The sequence below is a fragment of the Condylura cristata genome, unplaced genomic scaffold (genome assembly GCF_000260355.1).
Source record: "Condylura cristata isolate star-nosed mole 26May11 unplaced genomic scaffold, ConCri1.0 scaffold00013, whole genome shotgun sequence".
Lineage (NCBI taxonomy): Eukaryota > Metazoa > Chordata > Mammalia > Eulipotyphla > Talpidae > Condylura > Condylura cristata.
This window is the reverse complement of record NW_004567114.1, coordinates 44,310,683-44,329,745: the sequence shown is the minus strand read 5'-3', so window position 1 is coordinate 44,329,745 and position 19,063 is coordinate 44,310,683. Positions and strand designations below refer to the sequence as shown.

The window sequence follows — 19,063 nt, the reverse complement described above, 5'->3', positions numbered from 1 at the left end:
ACATGGGAATGCAAACAAATGTCTGGATGAAAATTTGGCAAAAGGCTTAGACCTATAGATTTAGATGAGAAAACCATAAACATTATAAACTCAAAAGAAATCTCTGCCAAGACATTTTATATTCACATCTGTGAAAATGAGACAAATTAAAATGTTGAATGAGGCTAGGATGAAATGATGCATTATATAGACTAGAATGCCAATTAAGGAGGTAGCAAATTTCTCACATTAACAACGGGGGCTAGAAGTAAGTGGCAAACCATTTTCAAGTGCTGCAAGAAAAGGAGCAAAAGAAAACTCAACTTCAAATTCCATCTCCGGTAAAAATATCTTTTATATACGAAGCTAAAAAACCGCTATTCTCAAGTGGCTGCCAAGAGTGATGGCATCAGAGGAAGTTTCCAGCTTTGGTCTTGTGACATAAACTAATGTAGTCAGGCAGGCACTGGACTCAGGATCCTGTGGCTTTGAGCAAAACCCCGAACACTTCCTGAACCTCAGAGACCAGCACTCCCAGCGTGTGAAGAGATGCTGAGAAAATACAACTTTGGCAATTAAGGGTGAGTGGGGAGAGGCGTCAGCACGGAAGAAATGAGTTCTTGCTAGTACCTGGGAAAGGCAGAACTGCCTATGAATCTAACCTGGGAGATCGTGCAAGATGGGGATAAGTCAGGTGGACAGGGACCCCAGTGAGGAAGATAAAGCCTAGAAAGGCATGGGTCACTCATTTCTCTCCCCCCCCCCCCGCCCTTTCCCTCGGGAGCAGGTAGGTAGGTAAGGAATAGAAACGGTGTAATGTAGCTTTTTGAAAGCACCGGAAGCTGCATAGAAAGCCCAGCACCTCAGAGTGCAAAAACTCAGGGGTCTGAAATCCAGAGAGGATCATAAATCAGCTGGATTTATTGCAACTTCATGTAACCCTTTGTGTTATGTGTTTTTCCCATTTGCAGCTCCTTTTACCCAGGAACATTTTTTAATTAAAAAAAATGGATGTTGAAAAATAAGGACTATACAGTTTGACTTTTTATGATGAGGAGACGTACAAGCCAGTTTCTTTAAACATGTGCACACTAAAAACCCAACTTCCCACCACCCCAGAAGATATCTTTATATCACATTTATCATAACTTTGAAAAGATAGCCAGTATAATATATTCCATTGATAATACTATTGCATGCTTTTGGAATTTATATGAATGAGATCATGAATATATACTATTTGTAAGTGGCTTTGGTTGCTCAGTATCTTTGTTTGCATTTTCGCTCAGTTGAAAGCAGTAATAGTTGTTTTCCCCAGTTTAGGGCTAGATGAGTATTACTCACATTCTCATCAGCGATAGTCTGTCTCCTTGTTCAACATTTACTTTGAATGTGCACTGATATTGTTTCATGGCTTCACTTTGTCTTCTCCGATTAATTAATTATTAATTTTTATAAATAATTAACTCTTCATGTGTTAATTGGCCTTTGGATATTTTGTGAATTACTTTTCTAGACATTTGCCTGCTTTTAAAATGGTTGCCTTAGCATACTTTTTATGATTCTTTTCCATTGTAGTTCGTATTTTCCTGTTCAGCTTAAATGTAATTTGCCTAAAGTCAAGACAACTTTAAGAGTGAAAGGATTTAATATATGTGTAGTCCTTTGAAGCGTGTCTGCCATGTAGTATCATTTAGAAATTTATTATCAGCCTTCTTAAATTTAGCTTCATTTTATAGTTTGAAGAACCAAATTTTGTTTTGTATTTTTAGTTTCTTATGGTGAACTTTCAGTTAAACCAGCATATTTTATTGGAAAGATCACCACATTATTGAGGGCCACCTTTGAGGGTGATCATTACATCACTGAGGGTCACTGCTGCATACGTGGGTTCATTTCTGGATTTTAATCTGTTCCTTTGTATTATTTGCCTGTCCTTTCACCCAAAGCATGCTGTGGCCATAGATTCAGTTTATAAAATTTCATAATCATTAGATAGTTTAACTAGACACACTTTGTCCATTTTTATCAATACAGCTTTGGGTCATCTTAGCTCTTCTTGGTCTATTGCAGTGCCATCTGCTTTTTAGAATTGTCTGATCAGTGCTCCCCTCCAATACACAAATACACAGCATAGTCACTATGACTATGGCTATCTCTGTTACTGACTTCACATAGACACATTTAGTTAGATTTGACATCTTGACTCTTAAATCTTTTTCAATCAAATTTCTAATCACTTCATGTATTCCTAAATGGGCTAAATCTATATAAAAGTATTTCTGCTTATTTTATTATATAGAATTAAATTGAGCCTAACAGCCTGTTAGTATGTTGTATGTGCTTGATTTAGGTTTAATGGAAAGCACAGTACTGATGTTAAGAACTTTAAAAATATAAACACTTCTGGGTAGTATGTTTCCTCAAATTTTTTATTACTTTGTTCCTTTTATTGTTCTTTCTTCTCTCTCTTTTGTTTTGCATCTTATACTTTCCTCAGTCTAAAAGATTTTTCACATAATGAAAAGAATAATGAACTATAAATCAGATAATTTGGAGTGTGAAGCTGGCTATACCTGTACATGATAAGATTTGGAGCCAAACACTTACCATCTACTGATAATAAGAACATAAACCATGATTCAAATCCTAGCTCTCCCATTACAGTTAGAGAAATTTTAGCACATTATTTAACTTTTCTGTTCATTATTCCTTCATCTAAAAATAAGCGTAATTATGATTAATATCTGTAAACTACCTTGAACTGTACTGCCGTACAGTAAACGCAAATGGTTTGTTTTTAATTATAATGCATTTCCCCTTTTACAATGCTATTTTTAAAGGAAATTATTTAATGAAAATTTATAAAAGTAATTTGAAAAAGGCAAAAAGTTTTAATCAAAAGTAAAATTCAGAAATTGTTTTGTTTTCTACAAGATGTTCTTATTTGAGTACAGATTATTTATATGTTCATCTCCATCCAACACTAATGTAATTTTGAAAACTATCAAAATTTTCACTACATATGTAATACACACTCACACACATATAATATATGTGTTATGAAAGGGTTGGGTATATCTTCATAGACCTTACAACTTGTAATCAAATAGCATACTTTTTATATTATTATATTATTTCATTTCTTCCTATGAATAATTTCTTAGTAAAATTCAAATTTTAAGAGCTTTGCCCCCTGGGTTATAGATCAGTGTGTTTGAGAAAGAAGGAGAAATTGGATCAGTTATTTATATCACTAACTTTGTGGTATGGACTTAAAATAAGTTCAGTGGAGGATAAGAAACAATTTCAGCCATGTGATCAAATTTGAAAGTCATAAATTTAAAGTCATAAATTTTAAGTCAAATTGAAAGATATATTTGAGTGACAAGGAATGAAATTTACATCTTGAAAGCCTGATTTTGAAACTCTGGACATAAAATCCAACCTTGGGTGTCTTTAATCCCATATTTAATTAAACCTTGAAGGATAGCAATTTCTAGGCAATTCTAATATAAATAAAATACCAAAGATCTCCATTAACAAATACTGTATAACTAAAAGTAAGTTACGTCTATGTATTATATTAAATTATTTATAATTTATATACAGTTACATAGATATATAAACCAGTCAGTGTTAAAATTGAATAAGCAAAGACTATGCTCATAGAATTTATGAAAGTACATAAATATTAATTTATACTTAATCGTAAGTAAATCTATCAAAGGAATTTCCTTTAATAAACGTTGGTATGCTGATCACTTAATAAATAATTCACTAGAAATCATCCTATACTTAATAGAAATATTTGACCTTCAAAGACTAGACTAATGCTATTCAGCAAAAATATAATGAAATTCAAATACATAATTAAAACTTTTTCTCATAGAAAGTTTTAAGATCCTTAATAGAAACAGATGAAGGTAATATTTATTATCTATTCATTTAAATAATTTTATGTAAACTATCACTTTAACTTGTACTTTATACAGCAATTGATAATAAGATAGTGACTTTTTGTGGTTCTTTTTCCCTAGGGTTTTGAAGTTGAGTGTGTACTTTATATTTACAGCACATCTTAATTCAGAGTGTTCACATTTCACTTACAAGCCACTTCTGACCCATGATTATGGCAGTCGAGCAGCTCTAGACAGGTGTGAGAAAACATAAGTAAGGTCTGTGTAAATTGTGATGGCTTTGTTCTCATCTCTAACAGAGAGTCTAGATCTGATTGTTGGCAGAGCCATTTATAGCCCTTAAAACATATCTGTTAGGTAACACAAAGTTTTCAAGATCTTCCTATATAAGTGTTTATAAAATATATACATGCTGTATTTTATGTCTGTTATTCCTTAGCATATTTTTTAAATTTATATCTTTTACATCATGGTACATACCCACCACCTATTCACTTGTTAGCCATCACCATCTCTCTTTGTGCTCCTCTCCCATTTTGATATCTTTCCTTCCTCACTTCACACAATGTGTCTGATTTATAGTTGCCTGCTAATTTTGTTGTTTTTATAATAATAATAATAATTATTATTATTATTATTATTTCCTGATCCCTTATTTGATTCCCTTGTATTTCTCCTCTAAGTGAAACGATTTGATATTTTTCTTTTTCCTTCTGGCTTATTTCATTAAACATGATCCCTTCTAGCTCCATCCATGTTGTCATGTGTGGCATGCGTTTATCTTTTTTGATTGCTGAATAGTATTCCATTGATCCAGTAAACTATTTTTGGGCATTTGGGTACCCAGCATATTTTTGTAACATTCCAATGTATCAGATAGTCTTTTAATGAGAAAAATAAGAGAGGAAGCCAATGGAACCATTTAATAGTAAGAAGCATGCTTATTTTAAAATTGGAAATGTAAGATATTGATAGTCAAAAGATTGCTTGCAGGAAATCTGGATGATTAGGTCACTCATGAAAACCACCAGCAATTACTGCCCCTACCCACATAAAGTAATGGAGCATCTATCACTTGGAACAGTGTCACTTTTCTTGACTGGGAAAGGAACATTTTAAATTAAGCACTGAATATGAAAGACTATCCTGAAAGGTGACATGTGGTACTCTGGGCAAAGTACATTGGCCAAAGTAAGCCATTCATCCAATTCTAATTCAAGGGGGGTGTTGTTTGTGATTGTAACATGTACAGTTTGTGAACAGTCCTAAAAATTATCATAAGACTTCTTAAAAGCCCATTAAATGAAATTATGGCATTCAATCTTAATGTTTTGATGAAAGTTACATATCTCCAAATTAAAATGATGTGCTTAAATTCTAGAAGGTTAATCAGTATTTTTTTTTTCATACCTCAACACAGCAATGTAAGATAGGAAAAGAAAAAGAACCCTAAATAAAAGAGTTTATTTATAGATCAGTACAATTATAAAGGCAATGCTTTCTTTTAAAAAAATACTGGAACATGCTAGCATATTATATACAAATGAATTCAAAGAGAAGAATTACAATAAGCAATTATGTGCATAGGTTTGGTAAACATGCTGGTAATTTCTAAATTAGATTCATTGGTTAGTTATCAGGCACATTTTTTGCATAAATAAGCTGGCTTCTCTACAGTGTTTTCTTTATAATGTGTTAACTTGGCTAAATTGAATTACATTTCCTTGAATTCCATCGCTGTCTGTTTCTAGTTAGACTGGTGACTGGAAGGTGTTTTTAAAATGAGATTTGAAAATCAAATCTCAGTAAGGAAGCAACAATCATTTTGTTTTCTGGATTTTTAAAAAAATTCACATTTTGATAACTGCTGCCTTACTTCACTAGGGAGAGGAAGTTTTCAACCATCAGTTGTTCCATTTCCTTCAGTTTCTCTGCCTCTGGGATTAGTTGTATGGTTAGCACTGTAAAGACACATTCCAATTGCTCCTTTCGGTCACGCATTTGTAGGGCTTGAGGTGGAAAACTGGATATGAATTTCCAGACTTTACTTGTAGTGTCTATACTGCTTGTGTTCATAGTCCTTGGCCATTTTCCTGGGATTAAGTATGCATTTTTTTCAATACTTTCTCCTCAAATGGTCAAGATTTGCTTAAGAACTGACAGTGTCCCTAGTTTTAATTGTGCTGCTAATTTAGGATAAAAAAGGTAAAGTCATGTCACATGTACTCATAACAAATCACCTAGAACTCTGCTTCTAGTTAGCTCACCTACAAGTTTCCCTGGCTACTTCTAGTCAGGGCACACCTGATATCCTCTCTTTTTATATACTATAAAGCCTTTTTAAAAAAAAATAATATAATAGTTTATTTTTACATCATTTTGTACATTTTTTCCCATCTCAATTGTAATCCCCGTGACTATACAGCCTTTTGACTCTTCTATCTACCTTTGCTTCTCCCCAGAACACAAATAATGATGAGTGATTCTCTTGCCCTGGCTAGTCTGAATGATGAAATTAGCTTTTCTCATTTGCTTGGTCTTCCTTCCTCTCACAAATCAAACCAGTTTAAGAAATATTAGAATCATAGAGACCTTTGACTTTTAATGACACTTCCTATAACTGAAATAGTAAGAAGTCTATCAAAATCTAATATGAACTGTGTTAGAACCATGTTCTAGATCTAGTATATTTTGACTTGAATCACCAGACTAAAGTAACACTCACAGTTAAATCTCAAACCGTATCAGAATTCCATGCACAAATATAGGTAGCCATGTTCCCTTAAAAAGAACACTCAACATTGGCAAACATTTAGGTCATTAATGTCTTATAGCCTTCCCCAAAGATATCAGTGCAATTTCATTGGTGGCTCTTTCTAATGACATAAAAAAAACATATGTATCTTGCTTATCTAGTTAACAATTACATAGAATTTATTTTCTTATTCATGTTGGGATATGTGCTAGGTTCAGAAAATGAGTAGACTTTCAAAACTCCCAAAAATGTTATTTTTGTATCATAAGTCTACCCCTTTTATGAATAGAATCTAACTCAATAGCCCTGAACTGTGAATTAGTTTCAATAATATCATGATATTATTATCTAATATATATGTATATATATGACACACACACACACCTATATATATAAATGCCCATTAATATGGCTTTGTATGTGAATTGAGAATTCTAGATTTTTACTTTACATGCATGTGTGTATGAGAAAGGAGAAAACACATATCGATACACACAGAGAAGTATCAACAATAATTTTCAAAGTTAATTACATTAAGTATATTATATAGGCAAAAGAAGTATGATTTAATCAAACGTTGGTACATTAGTTTTCTCTCATGTAACAGAGTGCCACAAACATAATGCCATTAGGCACACTGATTTATGATATTAGAATTTCTATGGGTCACAAGTACAGGGGCAGCTTAACTCTGTCCTTTGCTGAGAAGCATATTAGGCCTCAACCATGTAGCCACCAGGCCACATTCTCATTGAAGGTGAGGCAGAGGCTGGCTCTTTTTCCAATCTCCCTCTAGTTGTTTGTAGATCACATGTGACTTGCTTCTTGAAAACTTTAAAACTAACCAGTAACAGAGACTCTGATATCAGGAATGGCTCCAGGCCACTGTAAGGTTTTTTCACATGATGAAGATAGACCTATCCAGGGTAATCTTTCTTTTTAAATTATTGTATCTCAAAGCCAACTATTTGGAAAATTAGTTATATCTTAAAATTCTTAAACATTACCTTTAGTGGCTAGAAAAAAAATTTTTTTTTTCATCCAGAGTAATTACATAAGCTCATATAGTTAATTAGGTTTACCTCACCACAGTGTGATATACTAAAAAAATGAAAAAAAAAAGGAAAAAGAAGGGAAGTTGAAGTCAGAAAATAAGAAAGGTTAAGATGTCATATATGTATGAATAGAATTCTGATAATAAATTCACAACTATGCTTTCAACTCGATGATTTAAAACTCAGTTCAATTTGACTTCCTCCACACAACCTATCTCAACATTTTCTACCATTCTCCCACATTAGAAATATACCTTCTTTTTGTTTGTCCTTGGTCTTTGATTATTAGTCAGGATTCTCCACAGAAGAAGAGCCAGTAGAACCAAACTAGAGAATTTTATAAAGAACGGACTATGTCATCATGGAGACTCTCAAATATGCCATTTGCAAGATGGAGACACATGAAATACAATGTGTAGACCCAATCTGAGTCCAGAGGCTTGAGACCCAGGAGCACTGATAATGTATCACTTAGTGTAAAGGCAGAAGAAAATCAATGTCCCCATTGAAACTGTCAGACAGACAATTTTCCCTTAGCTGGTCTTTCGTTCTACTTAGGATTCCAACAGATTGGCTGAGGCCCACTCACATTAAGGAGGGCAATCTGCTTTAGTTAGTCTACCAATTAAAATGTTAATCTCACCCAGAATAATGTTTAACCAAATGTCTGAGCACCCTTTGTTCTAACTACTTTGATACATAAAATTATTCATCATATCCAAATACTCAGTGATCATAACCTGATATATCACTCTTAGACTTATTTGATTTTAAGTTTTTAAAACTTGGGACTAGGGACTCATTCTAACTCACATAGATCTTCACATTACCAAATATATGAGCAAACACATTAATTAAATGCAAAACAGGATTAAAAAGCACATAGAATGCTCAGGAAGGGAACCCAGCATCCTCATTTGCTAGTGTATCTTTATTTTTTTTAACTTTAATATTGTTATTAAATAGGGAGGAGTAGAGTTACTTATACAAGAAGAAAATAATCTATGATATTGCCAAAAACAAACATAATCTCTGACTATATCATGATGTCAAAATACATGGAAGTCAAACAGGAACATCATTGGATACTAGGAATTGGGGATGAGTGGGAGACTATATGAGATTTATTTCCCTCCCTCCTAATTGTGACTTTTATTTTCTCAGTTACTTTTCTATCAATTGGCAGTAATAATAGATACTATTTATAGTGATAGGAAGGTTAAACAAGTTGATAAGTGACTTTTTGAGAGCAACAAACATCCCATAGAGGACCAAAGCAAAGTAACATAAAAACAAAGTATATTTAGCAGCAGAAAAATATTAACTCGCAACAATGTATTCCCTACAGTTCTTTAAACTTTTTTAATAGGCAGTTTTAATTTTTTCTTTTAATATCATAGTTATTTTTAAATCATTTAGTCAGTTCTTTATACTTTTAAAAATTAGCTTAGATCTCTAGGTTGTTGGTAACAATGACATATAATTGTAAATATGTTTAAAAATGTTACGTATTCCTCAGTTTGCTATTGTTATTTATTTCTCAGCTTGCTAGTCTTATTTTTGTCCATATAAACAAAGCCTCTTCTTCTATTCTGTTCTTGCTCATTGTATTGCTTCTAATTTTTAACTTACAGAGATTGGTGAATTTTTAATGTATAGTAACCTAAAAGCGTCCAGTCAGAGGATTTGGCTTCCAGAATCAGATTTTCTAATCCTGTGCACTTCCTCTCTAGTGGTAGGATTTGTGTCCTGGGAACATAAAATACCAGCATCAGGCATAATCAATATTAAACCAAGTCAGGAACTAACTGGCACAATTGACAATCAGAATGGAATCAGTAGGTTGCCATTTCTCTTCCTCACCTTATCACAGACATGGACCAATGCAGTTTCGGGACAGGCTGCACTGACCAAAATGGACAAGATTCTCAACCCCCCATTACAATCCAGACTTTTAAAAACTGAAACACTGGGAATATAGTATTTCATAAGTGAGAATTTTAGTACTGCCTTTTGTACCTCTCCATCTTTATCAAAACGAGGTAAAGAAAACGAGGAAGAACTTTTTTAAATAAAAATTGGCACCGTAGAATAGTGAATGGTATTACTAAGTTGCCAGTTCAACCAACAGTGGTAGAGTCATATTTAATAAAAAATAGGCACATTTCATAGTCAATATTTTATTTTGTGTCATAAGCACGAATGATTACATTGCACTTCTTGGTGAAAAAGATAAGGACATGCAGTAGGTGTTTGGTGTGTTATTTCATTTAAAATACAAATACCAACATTCGTCAAGGCTGTCTTTCAGGGCTTAAACTGAAGTTCATGCAAGTTAACACAGAAATTTCCTAAGCCAGGAGTCAAAAGCACGTCTGTTATATTTCAAATGCATTTATTTTCCCTTTTTATTATTTTACAATCTTACCGTTACTGGTGTATATGCCATAGATTATATTTTTACAACTTTAGCTTGATTTTATAGTTATTCAAGTTGAAATGAAAGAAGAATCATCTATCATCATTATCACTTTTGCATTTTCTATAGTTCAGTACACATCCAATTGCATTCAAAACCATTCAAAGGCTTTTCTTTTCTTTCTTTCTAAGCCATTATTACTTAGATGGTTTCTCTTCATTAAACTCAATAAGAGTGCAGACTTTCAATTCCTTGGAGAGATTCAAAGCTCTCTATCCCTGTTACCTTTTTATTATTCCTTCAGAGTCTCTCTTTTTACCATCTGGCAAATTTCAATGGCCAAAAATGTTCCCTTCAATTTTGTTTTCTGATTCTAAGATAAAAGTTGTACTTGGAAGCATAATATAAGTAGAAAGAGAATATGAAAGGGTTAGATAAATTTCAATGCATTCAATTTCAGGATCAAAACTTGGCATATTAATTTTATTTTCTTCCATAATAGAGCATCCACATTACAAAAAAAAAGTTTTTATATTCATAGTTCTCTTATTTTTTTCTAATTCTTTTCCACTCATTTCTATGCTTCAACTTTTACCTTCTCTTAGAATTCTTGTCACAGTTCTCTTCTTTATGTCCAAATCTCCTCTTTTTTAGCCTTTTCTGACTTTTTCTTTCATTGTGCCTATCATCTTCACTTTTCACTGCAGCTGTTAAGTTTAAAAAAATCAGAAAGCTATTGATGTCGCTATCTTTCTCCTGTCACTTTCATCAGAAAAAATGGAGTTCCAAAGTGCAGCATCCAGTTGCTTAGCAACAATATTTTCAGCATCCCTGTCAGCATGAAGAGTGTGAAGCTGTGTCTGCTAATGTGACTACATTACGAAAAAGAGAATAGTTTGAGTGGGAATAGGAAAAAATAAGCCCGTAAAAATTCAACAATCTCAGTATATAATGAATGCAGGAAAGGATGAGTATTTTCAGTGAGAGGATTTTTTTTTTTCAACCCACATGATACATCACTTGCAGAAAAGTTTGTTCTCTAAAGCAACACTTTGGCAGCTATGCAGTCAAAATGCCTGCATGGCTGTGCTCTGCATCAAGTTTCTATAATAGTTGATTACTTTATTTTCCAACACATGCTTTTACTATCCAAGAACAATTATCTTTGCTATGAATGCTTTTGGCACAAGCCACACCTCTTAATTATGTGTTCTCAAAGTTATCATTATTGGTGTTAATGAATAAGAACTGATGTCTTTAATGTATGTTTCAGTGCATTTTATTGTGTTTGATACTATTTAGTATCAAACTATATAGTATAAATAATAGACACATTTTTCCATACAGGTATCTTTATAGTTATCTTATTTTTAAATAAAATAGTTTGATCACTCTTTACACTTGAAAGATGATAGACTAATGATTAGCACACATAATTAGATTACCTGTAATGCAGTTAAATAAAAGCTCTCCTTTCAACTAAAACCTTTAAAAATGCCTTATAATTCACTAACTTGACATTTTAAAATATATCTATTGCATTCTATTTTAGAATTCTAATCTTTTTAGAAAACTATAAATTTATTTAATATTGATCTTTGAATTTAATATATTTTAGTATTAGTGGTGATAATCTACTATGGATAGAAGTTTCAATTTTTGTTGTGGTCTTGATCTTCTTTGTAGGCTTAATATGATTTTAATCTGCCTAACACTAAGTTTTTGAAATTGTAAATGAGAAAAAATATGTCCTAATTTCATTACAAAAATTAAAAAAGATATAAGTATAAAATTATCAAATATGTTTGACTTGCAAAACTACTCAGTAATTTAAATCTATTGTTATTTAGAAGTTTTCATAAACTTGGCTGCCTAAACTGTGTAGAATTTTTATAGATACTTTTTACCTTTTTAAAATAGAATTGTAGCAACTTTTTAACCAGTAAGATATTTTGAGAGTAGCAGCATTATTGATATTTAGTGTTCAAGTACATTGGATCCAAGTGTTTGAAATATGAATAATTCAAAAACTTAATAATAACAAGGAATATTGAGTGGGTGGATATTAATTTTAATGTCATTGAATAAAAGGATAACTAGTATATACACTGGGCAGTATGATCATAAGTTTCTTTATTTCATATTTATAGCTTTTCTATAAAAGAAGATTCAATTTAAAAAGTTAAAAAAATAACTTCATATTCATACTGGCAGAAAATTTCTTTCAAAAAATCAAAAATGATTATATGAAAATATTCTAAATGGTATAAACTCACAATTCAGAGAAGGACTATGATCAGAAAACACTGTCATGTATAAAAGGCTTGTAAGCTGGAGGGTGGCAGACCATTAGCAGAGCAAAAAAATGGTTACTGTGTATCAGAAAGGAGTCAGAGTCATACACAATACACTGAGTCACTCACAATTTTGAGAAAATGAACAGGTAACATGAGATATAAGATTAAGACTAGATTATGAATTGGAAGTCTGACACAAGCTATGCAATGGCTATCGTCTGACAGATTCCGGGTTGCTCGGGAAAAGTTCTGAAAAATCAGAATTTCCACTGTTAACTTATGTTATGACCTCCCTTTTTTGTATAATCATAATATCAAAAAATATTGTAGCAACATCAGTTTTTTAACTGGCTTGCCTTAGCTCTAAATTGGCTACCTGGCCTGGGCAAAGTACAAGCTGAGCTGCTCCTGGGCAGGCAAGCTCCTGGAGAGATAAAACCCCGGAGCATCAAGACTCCTGGAAAACTTCTTTGGTTTTTTGACAAAAAGCGATTCTTAAGATAACTTTCAGGGCATAAGGACCCATGGACAATTTCCTAACATTATCAACACAGGTTTTGCTTAATGCATAACTAATGCATAACTAAGACTTCTTAATTTATTCTTTTCCTAAAACAATCACTAACTACTCTCTGCTAGTCTTATTTAACCTCTTCCTAAAACAAACACTAGTTACTCTCTGATAACCTTAAGTTAGCTATTAGCTTCTCTTTAGGCTATCACTGACAACTATGCTAACACAATTTATTCCTTCCCTAGGACTCTTAAATCCTTTGCTAACAGCTCATCCTTTCCCAGACCCTGATCCCTTAAAGTCACAGTTAAACATCCGTATATATCAAAGTTATCACAAAGATGTATAGTATAGTGTGCCATAACGTAGCAGGAAGAGGATGCATTGTTCCCCTCTTCCTTTAAACTTTTATGCCGATTTCTTATTAACTTACCTGATGCATTATTGTAACTAAATCTTGCTAAACAGTATAAATAAAGACCTGCAAAAAGATGAGCAGGAAGATTTGCACCCAACTCAGGCTCCCGTGTCTTCCTCACTCCCACTCCTCTCCCCCTTTTGGAATCTCTGCACGCCGAAGCCTTCCCACCTTAGGGTCCTGCCTGTGCTCCAGACACTTCAAAAGTTGGAGCTGGTCTCCGACAGAAGTCAATATTTGAAATATCAATTTCCAATATTCCTAATATCATAGAACACTTTACAGTCAGCCAAAATAATGGCCTTTAGAAAAGTCTCAACATTTTGACATTTACGTTTCCAAAGCAATGGTCATTGACCAGTTCCCTAAAGTGAATATCTCTGGGTAAAATCTACAAATACACATATGCAACTATATTTATTAACTTATTCTTAAGCATATGTAGAACTGCAAGGTAATCGAGAAAGCTTGATATACAAATAGAACAAAATAAACAAAAGTAAATCTCCAGAGAAGCACAGAAATAAAGGAATCCTATGATAGTCTTAAAATATTAATGAAAATATTATCTTCAATAAGCACAGAATATTAAGAATAAATAATAAAACATAAATAAATATCTTATAAGATAACATTCTGATGAAATACATAGTTCAAATTGAAGAAATATCTTTAAAAGGAGGATGAAAGACAGGTGACAAGTAGGCATAATTTCAAAAGTATGTTCATCAAGGCAGAATGGTATTCACATAATAATATACAAATAATGTAAAGAAACAAAACTTATACTCCAGAAAATCACACATATACACATACCCATTCAAACAAATTTTATTAAAGATAACAAATGAATTAAAAAGTAAAGGACATTTCAACAAAATCTCAAAATTTATGTGGAGTAGTTAAAAGAAGTGTCCAAAAAGACAGTATCCTATCAGATTCCATTTATACAAATGGTAACAGTAAATCTAATTATAATGATTGAAATCAACTGGTCATTGTCCTTGTGGTAAAGGCAAGGATTTGTGGAAGGGGATGTAAGTGGAATTTCTGGGGTGACAGACATATAATCTTTCTTTCATGTTGGATGTTGGATACAGAAATATATACAATTCTGAAAATGAACAATAAAGCTTTATGTGTTTTGTAGCATATATATCAATTAAAGTAAAGCAATATACAAATTTTAAATGAATATATCTTCAAATTTTTAAGAGTAGGTATTTTACTGAGCTCTTGAAAAAAGTTCTCTATTGTTACTATTGTCAATATATTGCTTTTGTTCTCTCTATATTTTTAAAATTGGTTTAAAACATTTATCAGATGATTGTATAAGTCATTATACAATTCTCAGTGAAAGATTAATGATTTCAAATTCTATTTATCAATGTTTCATATGGAAACACTCAGTTTTATTAATGAATGCTTTATGCAAATAGTACAAAATTTAAAATTACCTTGATAATCTTAAGATTTACAATTTCCTTTCTCTGCTACATTGAAATTTTCAAAATGATGATTCCTGATAATTTGTCAGATATAAATTCAAACACAACAGAATACAGTTTTTTGTTTTGTGAACTAAATCAATTTCTCATGGGGGACTAGAAGTCAAGTTCTGTACTTTAAATAGGTAAGTAGACTTAGAAGTAGCAAGCAACTTCTAGCAGAATCCTCCTTTCTATAGAAATACACTAATTAATTTGATATTGTTATTACATGAGTTTTCTTTTTTCCAGGCTATTTTCTTGACTGTTGTTAGTGAAAAATAATAGGTACAAGAGTAGTTCTAAGTAGTGATGACAAAATTTTTTTTTCAGATTTTAATTTCTTACTGTTTCTTAATATATTTAAATACTTGGCTTCATAAAATTATCAGATAACATGGGGAAAAATAAGGACTTCAACATATGGGAATATATAATACCAAATTACCCATGTGGCAAATAAAAGTAGCAAATAATTTCCTCATTTGTTTGGAAATATTCCATTATTAAGTGTTATAAATAGGAAAAATATTTTCTTCACAATGATAGCATGTAAAAATAACCAAAATAACATACTAATTGTAAATCATCATATGTATTTTTTCCACTAATGAAAAAAATCTGAAAATTGTTTAAATAAATTTACCTCCTGAAAACACTTTAAAAAACAACCCTCAGAATATGATATTGACATATTCTGCATTTTTTTAAAAGATTTTATCTATTTATGCACACAGAACTGGGGTACAGGCCAGAGGCATAGGGGCAGTGAGTGGACTCACCAGAGAGAGTGGAGAGCAGAATAGGCAGATGAAGGAAGTACACTGCTGAGGGGAGCTGAGGGCAAGACTGGAGAGGTTTGCCACACCATGTGGATCACCCAGGGGGTGGGGATCAAACTGGAACTGAAGCGGCTGCGGCCAGCTTGCAGTGCTGTGTCCCCATTGTGCCACCACGGAGGGCCTGAAAAAACTTTTTTTCTTTGGCTCCTACAAGTAAAATTTCTTAGATTTCATTTTGAAGATGAAATTATATGACTATAATAAAATTCTGACTTACTGAGTATTAGGCCAGTGCCATGCGATGTCCTATTTTTTATTATGAAAATATTATTGAAAATTTAGAATTTAGACTATTTTGGTTTAATTTTATCTTTCCTTGGTGCAAACCTAAGCAATCGTTTAGCATGTAGTAAATACTCATAAATAATGTAAATACATAACTAAAAAATAAATTTTCAATTGTATCTAAAATTCTCAACTATTACTCTTCTATGTTATAGACCAAAGCAACAGAAGAGCTAGACATTACCACTAAGTCAATCTAAATACATTATCTTAAAGTATATTTTACTGTTTAATCTCAAAGTAAGGCATGATAGACAGAGAAAAGAGATGATTTCATTGAGAAGCCTTTCTATACAGGAAAGCTACAGTATTGGAATTCTTTGTAGGCCAGAAATTTAAGAGCTAATGCTTTGAAAATGGATTGGGCAAAATAGAAACAATAACCAAACTGTGAATCATAACTAAGAAACAGCAGAACACAATTTTAGAAGTAAATAACATGGAAGTTAAGACAAAAAATCCTTTGCATATATAAATCTGTCATTTTCAATATTAAATATGTATATATTCATAACCATATACATTCTAATTGTGCTCCCTAACAAATATCTGAGTGAATAAAGAAAATTAATTTTTTTGTCATTTATAGAGGAAAAGTTCTCACCCATTGTGTTGACAATCTTGGATACCAAATACTCTCAAATACTCTCAAAAGTACTATTTTTGCTAAGGCCAAATGTGATGTGAGAAAGACTGTGTGAAAAGTTTTAAAGTATGATTTATAGGTTAAAATAACTACTGATATTGACTGTTGTTCAGTGATTAATAGTTTTTGGTTACTTCAAAAGTTTATTTCAGGCTCTCCCTGGTGGCGCAACGGGTTAAAGCACAGCATTATGATGCTAGAAGCAGTTACTTCACAAGTTTGATCCCTGGCCAGGGAGGTGTCCCACCTCTCCTGATTCTCCTCCTGCTCCCCTCAGCAATGTAATCTGTTGATCTGCTTGTTTTGCACCCCACTCTGTCTCTGGGGAACAGTCTCACTGCCCCTGAACCTCTGGCCTATGCCCCAGTTCTGTATGCATAGATAAATAAATCTTAAAAAAAAAAACAACTTTATTTTATGGTATGGTAGAGTGTTGGTAATGTCAAGTAAAACAATATCAAGTTAACATAATTGCCGTTTCATGGTTAGTGATAGTTGTTTTATAAAACCTATGTCATGGGAAGATGGTTCTTCCTGCTGACACTTTTCACAGAGAATTATAAAGTTTCCTCCAATATTGCAGCTTCTTTCTGTGATGATGGTAGAATATTGTCTGTTTGCTCTCACCACCCCCCGAGATGGTAGCCATATTACTGAGTAGCATACTTTGTGTTTCATTTAAATTCTAGAAGTTGAACTTCTAGCTTTCCTGAACATGGGCTGCATTTTATGTCAAAATGTTGAAGAACTATCTTCCAGAAATATCAATCAGCCACAAATTAAAGGGAGTTACTGCTTCTTATATGAATGTTCAAAAGAAATAGCCTTTGAAGAGATAAAAGTAGGTGACTCATCTTTGAAGCATAATGACAACAGTGTCGATGAAGTCAGACATCCTGGGATCCATCCCAAGCTATAAGTTTCAAACTGTGCAACTTTGGTGAATTTAGTTAATAGTTTGGTCACTCATCTTAGTGACTGATTAAATTATGATGCCCCTATATCTACCTGTAGGGTTTTAGTGAGCACTGACTTAGTCAAAATTGTTTTGAGTTAAACTTGACACCAAATAGATACAGACAATGCTCTATAGAAACTGATACTAAATTGATAACACATTTCTAAGGTCATGCATAAAAGCCATGATTTGTATAAAATTTCTTTCAATTTCACATTTTTGAATGAGAATTCTCCAGGGTGTTTTTGCATGTCATATAACAGTTTTGTTTGGGAATAATGTTTTCAAGGGTATTTATAGGGTACACTTCCTTGGAAGCTATTATGTCTCTCTTCAAACAGAGGGCAGATTTGTTTCCTGAATAGAATAATGAGGGTAATATTTTCCTTTCAGATAAAACTTGGGCAATTTGGCTAATCTTTCCCAAAAGATGGGAGCTTCCTTCTCCCATAGTTCCAGAGCTGTGACGCAAGCCTACTGTGTGTGTAGCTGTCAGATGGGCTATTCTTATGTCAGCAGTGTAAATTTAGGGGCACAGTGGAAGATGAGAGAAGAATGAAGTTTGTACTGCTTGCTGCATTAATAAAACCCTTTGCCTTTGACCCAGGATTTTTGTGTATTTTGCCAGCTTTTATAAATATGCAGCAGGCCAAATTGCTGACATACAATTATGGTAAGTATATCCACAGTTCTTGATACTCATTACCTCATCTTTGGCAGAAAAGAGGGTGAGTGTCTTCAACCTATAAAAGATGTGACAATTAGTAAATGTCATAGAATGTATTAATATTCAGCAAATGTTATGTTTTTTTCCACCCTCCAGGGCCTGAGTCTGATTTCCCATTGCAATGGCTCTGTGTTTATCCATGTAACTTACTTTTTGTGACTATTATGTGAACAAAGGCTTTAGATGTGTTGTGTGGCTTGGCTTGGCCTCTTGTAATCTTGTCTTCCACCATGAGAAGCTAACTACTGGCCTCAGAATGTGGCAAGAAATGAAGTTGATATGAACCCAATCTTGGATTTAAAGTTATTGTCAGCCGTTGTAAGCTGAATCCATTTAAGTTCAGTTGAACAACAGCTAGCTAACAGAACAAGAGAAAAATAATATTTTTACTTGAAGTCATTAAATGTGGTCATTTTGAAAGTCTACATAAGTCCTAAGCAATAATTATCAATCTCAGATTACTGGGTAGTTCTGATTTTTCAAAATTCTTGTCAACTTAAACTAATTATTTTTACCTGAAAGGTCTAAATTTCCTCTAAGGGTGAATATGTAATTGGAATATAATATTTATTTGCTCCTGATAAACGTAACAAGACATTAGCACTGCTATGGATCTTTCAGATATGCAAATTATTGACTAATTTTACTATGTGAACGAGAAAACAAGAGTATTTCAAAGATGGCCATGATACATTTCTTTTAACTCTCAAACTTACACTTTCCATAAACCTGTTAAATTTAGCACACTGCATCAAAATAAC

The 19,063-nt window shown here is 32.7% G+C and overlaps 1 long non-coding RNA gene across 2 annotated transcripts in view; it reads left to right on the top strand.

The window, feature by feature from the left end:
- The first annotated feature begins 439 nt into the window (after positions 1 to 439).
- LOC105853595 overlaps positions 440 to 19,063 on the top strand; it is a 179,165-nt gene continuing 160,541 nt past the window's right edge. For both annotated transcript variants that reach the window (XR_001145420.1, XR_001145421.1), the window contains exon 1: positions 440 to 560. This is a non-coding gene — a long non-coding RNA (uncharacterized LOC105853595). The remainder of the gene's footprint in view (positions 561 to 19,063) is intronic.